General features: G+C 40.7%; 1 long non-coding RNA gene across 1 annotated transcript; it reads right to left on the reverse strand.

Moving 5' to 3' along the window:
* Nucleotides 1-4,075: 4,075 nt before the first annotated feature.
* Nucleotides 4,076-6,204, reverse strand: LOC146811200 (uncharacterized). Its single transcript, XR_014965791.1, has 5 exons — nucleotides 6,080-6,204; nucleotides 5,896-5,992; nucleotides 5,711-5,795; nucleotides 5,289-5,362; nucleotides 4,076-5,005 (listed from the first exon to the last, which is right to left on the reverse strand). It is a non-coding gene; the product is annotated as an uncharacterized LOC146811200 (long non-coding RNA).
* Between the last annotated feature and the right edge of the window lie 221 nt (nucleotides 6,205-6,425).

A 6,425-nucleotide genomic window follows, 5' to 3' on the forward strand; every position in this document is an offset into this window, starting at 1 on the left:
GACACAATCAATACATGGTGATACCAGTAGTTATCACTCATGAAAATTATAGATATGCAGTGCTATAAATGTGGTAATTATAGCACACCCGTGACTCTCAATTAAAAACAAAAATTAAAAACAACATCAGTGATGAATAGGCTGTGCCAACGGTGGGGATCAGAGTTATCTAAACCTCATCTAATGTTTGTAATATCGCGCCTCATCAGTTACAGCGGGATACTAGACACATGTAGTGTTGTTTCTAACAAATGAATAAGGATAAAATAAGGGCAGTGATTAGCTGGTATGTATGAAAACTGCTTGTCGAATAATCGACAAACCCAGTTAGTCAATGACAAGATAGTGACTCTCAGCAGGGCAAGGCAGTAAGTAAGATAGAATGCCCGTCCTCCTTGTATTATTAAAAAAACCCTGCTTCTCTTAGCCTAGAGTAATGGGAGGAAATCACATAGTACTACAGACTACCGGGGTGCCCAGCAAAGTCAAGCCCCGGAGCTGCAGAACAGGTGAAAATCCCCCAGGACCCAGGGGAGTAAGCAACGTGGTTGATCTCAATCACGGTAGGGACTGAGTAGTTCTTAACTCAACCTGAACAGCCCTTGAAACAGCTTACCTCTGCCATTTTTGAAGACTGGGGGAGATTGTCAAAGCGTCTTCAATACTCACCTTCCCAGTGGTAGACCTACCCCACACCGCCACAAGCGGGATGGTAATGTCCTTCAGTGTGGGCTCGCTCTTATACCAGCCACAGCTACTGGCGGGGCCGCGGAGGGAAGCCAAATGGTTTGAGCTCTGGAAGAGTGTGTCATGTGGCATTTCTGTCAGGACAGCCGAAAAGCTAGTAAATTATGTCAGCCATCTTGGAGTGTCTGGGATGCTCATTAAAGATATGTCGGAGCAAAGAAACGATATGGTGTGACGTATTTCATGGTCTCGAATGGGGCAAAAATGTCCCGAATTTATGAAAGCTATGATATATATAGTCATTCATCACAGAAGTCCGAGGTGACTGAGTTTGTAATGTGATTCTGTTATATTAATCTTTCAATAATTAAATCTGGTAGCCTAGGGTGCGTGTATATGTTTTGATTTAAGCTAACTCGATTTCTCTCAACCCATCGGTTTGAAAATAGCGTGTTGACGTGTGTACATGGAGGATGCAGTCATTATTTGGAATAGATGCTGCCTCATCAATGACAAAGTGGTCTGGCGGAAGTAGCATTAAAGTATGGAGCAGTTTTCTCAAATGCGTGATAATCTCCCATTTCCTTCAGTAGAAACATTTCTGTCATTGTGATGAACCCCGCTAGGGGACACTGTGTAAGGCTTGGCTTATTTCTCAGTTATTGACAAGTGAGCCCCAAGGGATTCATCATTCAGTCCCTGATGGTCTGAGTCCAAACGATGCACCCATCTTTGTTCCATCCTAAAGAGGGCGGAGTGTGTTATCTGAGGGTGACATTCTAGGGTCACCTACCGTAAGCTTTCTGGAAGATGTTTACAATCTTTTAAGTATATCATTTGTTTTTTTTAAATTCCCATGACTTTTCTTCTCCTGCACAAAAGAATAAAGCACTATAACATTCACGCTTATCTTACCGGACCGCTTCAGCCAGGTACTTAAGATGGACAGATAATCCAAGATGAATGCAGATGCACCTCTCAATTTGGCAATACAGTATCATTTTTCTTTTTAAAATAATTTTTTAGAACTGTGGCATAGTCATTCCTGCATTTCTTTTTCCTCCCACAACAGATTGATGACGGTTGGCTGCTCATCGCTCAGATGAATATTGTCTGTGTGCACTGTTTGTCTTTGTCACACCTTTCCATAAATCCCCTTTCCCATCCATTCATCAAACCCTTAACGCTCTTCCATTGGGCTGTGTTATTTACAAAAAAGCAATGCACAAAATATAGGGCCTGAGGAGGTTTAAAGACCCACCTGGGACCAGCTCCCCTTATCTGGAAAAGATAAGGTTATCCCACCAATGGCTTAACTCATGTAACACTTTCCTGAGAATTACTTGCAAATTTAGTCATGAACGGCTCTCTTTCTTGAATTTGATGAGCTACGTGTCAGCAGGCACACTCCAAATGGAACTTTAGAGAAAACCAATGGCCAAGAATGCATTGCTAACATATTCTAGCTTTTACCCCAAGTCTCTCAGAAATAACTTACCATTTGGACAATTTTTGAGAGTGCAGCGGAATTGCTCAGATGGCAAAAAATTCAGGAGCCATGCAGCAGAATTACAAAATAAATGTCTCGACCCCTAATTCCCAGAGGCCTCGATACAAAGATCAGCCAAGAGATGAGGAACAATAACTGTGACTCTCTGCTTGAGGCTCAACCAGTGAAAGAACCCATAGACAGACTGCTTTGTGTGAATGCTTTCAGCAATAAGTCAAGTCTCATCCAAAAAATGCATCAACAAATATTGGAAAATTCTAAGCAAAGGAGCACTAACCCTACCCAGACCCATGTCTGCTTTCAAACAAAGTACAAACCACCGTGATAATTTGTTACACACTAGACCACGGTCCCCAAACAAAAATAAACAGGAAACCCTCGGGGGTATCCCTCCAGTCAACGGTCATTTCTAATGTAGGTCATGTAACGCATGTCCACATGGACAGAGACAAACCATGGGAGTTAAGACAACATGCAAATTGCAACTCAGATCCTTTATTCTATCTGATCACTTGTCCATGCGGGTTGAAATATGTTGGCATGACAACAAAAATGATCATGGATCATGGAACACAAGAGTACTATCCATTTTAGAAAACAAGCCACAAAATTGACAATACACACTTCTTGGTAAAAAGGCACGATGCCGACTAATTAAAATGGAAAGTAATAGATAAAACCCACAATTCCACAAACAATAACTAATGTATCCCAATACCTCTTCAAGATGGAACAATGCTGGATCTTTCGGTTATAAAGTGCAAGTCAGGGCCTCAATGATAACATCCCTTGGTTTAGTCTTACACCATCAAAGTCCCTTCAGATCACACAACTCAATGATCATTTGACAAAGAATTTGCCCCATCATACTTCCTACAACTAAGACAGTCCACCTGAACACACCACCATTAATAACCCTCTTGCCATACTATATAGTCACACGTATGCATGCAAATATACTTGGTAGATTCATTGCAAGCCTTTTTCACCCTGCTGGACTGGGTAAGCATGTCACTCCATGGCTAACTATCAAGTCACAGGCCATTAGTCCATTGATAAAGTTATAATACCAATGGCATGGAATCTACCATGGTGCTATATTTCCCATGATATTTCCCATGATACCTAGTGCTCAGTGGAAGCATATAACAACTCTCCTTCCACGATGGCATTAAAACTACAAGTCTATTGACTTTTGTAGTTCATTTTGGCTCCCACACCGTCATTGGTCCAACCGAGATGGGCAGGGCAGGTCATTCTTCGCAAACCAGTAGTATAAATTACTGTACTCATGAGTTGCTGGTTGTCCTCCCCAGGCACGAACTAGCTCCCGTGGCATAGCCCCATTAGAGGTAAGCAATAACAGCACTTTCAATCTTGTTCTTCTTTGGTTTTATTCACTACCTTTGTGATACTAATAGTCGTGATGACAAATCACGCCCAACATTGCCCCCTGCACCACATTCTAAAGCACTTTAATTATCTTTGTTGTATCAAGATTTACCCACTAGCTGCAGGACAGTAGACAGTATCAGCTGTGTAAGGCTTGTTCCGGGCCCTCCTGTTGGGGTATCGAGTCATTGAGTGCCCGTGATTTGCTTACCAACATATGTTTAGTGAGACCAGGGTGACTCCGGTTTCTATGCTTAACATTTCAGGACAATAACACCCATAACCTTTTTGATCTGCTTATTATTCACAAAAGCTACCCATCACCTGATCACTGTTACTACATCAGTGATTAATTTCCTCACAAGGAGTTTTTCCCTCTTAACCTACCATATATAACTAGGTTTCTAGTTCCTTGAGTTAATCACAAATTGGCTGCCTTTACATTGTGGATGTCACATTCATTATCAATGTACCACTAATCTCCGTCGTGTCCCGCCTTTTTCTAGGACACAGACGCACCCTCGAGTTTGCACCGAGGTAGAGGTGCTATTCATGACCTTACACAGTGGGTAAGTTATAATTGCATACTTTGTTTATCTTTATTTCGACATACACTTTTAATACATTTTTGGGTAACAGTTAGGTATTCTAAGATTTATGGCCATTACATGTTGTATGTGGACCCACAGACACACAGTGCTGGATGTGCATGGCACATGGGTCTTTCTTGATGCATTATCTCTTTACAGGTAACATCATTACCAGTGGGGACTTATATGAGTGGCGATTCACTCCAACCACTGGTTCAGTATATTTTTTTATGGCTGATTAATTGCTATAAAAAGTAAAAAGGGTCTCTACCTATGAATTTCAGAACATACAATGTATCGTCTTTTTAGTATGTCAACACTTGGACTAAGACAACAAAAAGAAAATACAGACAATTAAATTCAGAACATAATCGAGAAACAAATTTATAAGAGTTTTATTTTTAAATTAGATCGATTTCGAAAAGATGAATTCAGTGCATTGACTGATTTGTTATTGATTCAAAAAGACTTTCAAAATAACAATGAAAATGCTAAACGGGATCCCAGACGTACTCAAACACTCACTGACTTACACATTCATACCAGAATCATTCCACACCATAAACACTAAAATCACACATTCGCATATAAAAGGTGTAAATGACCCAAAGAATATTCAATTTATGAACAAAACTCAATATGTACACAAAATCATATGAATATTCAATATCGTGTTAAGTGACAGATGTTCAAATTTGAGGAATTAGGGCTTGGGTGGGCCACATGTAGACGCCGACGCGCGTTTCGGTGAATGCACCGAAATGTTGGTGCCACCTTCCTCAGGGCGAACAGAACCAAGAGTCTTAGTATGGGTTTGTGCTGGGACCTATCAAAAGTAATAACAGTATATTAAGATAACTTAATCAACATAAAGCCTTAGTGACATTGTTCATCTAAGTCAGCAGCATATATAATACAAAGTCATTAGTCACAAGTGTTAACAGAACAACAAAGCATAATTAGAAATATTTTTCTCTACATAGAGAATTAATTAAAATGCGGGTACACTAGATATTTCAGGACACATGATCAAAAGGAATTATTCTTATCCCAAGGAAGAACGGAAAGGGAAAAGGGGGGAGAGAACATAAGGGATCGTTTGCGCTCACCTGTGAGCTCACATACAGGGCATGAGCAGGATAGCTCAGGTTAGAATCAATCGATGCGTTTGCTTGAAATAATTCTGCCAAGAAAAACAAGCATATAAAAAATGAACTAATCAAGAAGAAAGGCGTCCCGAAAGGACGCGCAGACCCTAGTATATTCAAGCTGCCACAACAGGTTTTAAATCATATCAGCAAAGAAAATCCATGTAAGTTCACTTTTCTAATGAAGTAAGAGGATAAAGCAAAAAAACACAGCACAAAATACGATATGTAGAGGATCGTTTGAAGCATGCATCCATGCCTCAGGGAGAGTGCCGAGACTAAGGTGTACAAGGGCACAGATGAACATGAGGCCTAGAAGCACTAGGAAAAATAAATATACATATGTAAGCGCATTCAAAGAGGCAGCGGTAACAAAAGTTCACCTGAAGGGAAAAAGGACGCTCTCGGAATCAGAAACGAATCCCTTATCAATAGAATTCCGGGTGCGAGAAAATTTGGCTGCCGATCCTACAAAATTAGATTAAAAGATAGGGTGAGAGTGACACGGGTACATTCAGGCAGACAAAGTGAAATAATAAGGGAAACAAAATAAGATAACAATCTCTACCTGAATGAACAGGGCTTTAAAGGGCCATGGAGAAATAATATAGATACATCTTCGTGAAAGCCACGGGAAGGTTCGTCGTGATAGGATTTAAACAGGGCTATAAGAATATAGGAGAAAATATAAAAATGAAAGCGTTTCTGGCGCTATGATAAAGAGAAAGAAGGATTGCGTCTGGTTAACGTACCTGATAAAGCGCGAGTTTAGAACGTGTACTGTCAATCCAGAGGGCTCCGAGCGGGAAGAAAAAGCCTCAGGTGAAACTGATCGGTTCGGAGAGCACACACGGTGTTCAAGCGCCGTTTAAATAGGCCAATGGGCTAACGCGTCACTGGTGGTACGCGAGAGGAAAAGGATACGTCATCAGAGATACGGAGGGGGAGGAGCAAGTCTTTCTAAAAGGAAACGTAGGGCAGAAAGATAAACAGGGACTGAAGGCCGTAAATAGGTAAAGTAGTATCAATTCAACAACTGCAGAAGCAGAAAAATAGAAAAATGTTGCATTACGAAGGCAGTGATATGAGGAAAAATGC

Source organism: Triturus cristatus, chromosome 7, assembly GCF_964204655.1.
Source record: "Triturus cristatus chromosome 7, aTriCri1.1, whole genome shotgun sequence".
NCBI lineage: Eukaryota > Metazoa > Chordata > Amphibia > Caudata > Salamandridae > Triturus > Triturus cristatus.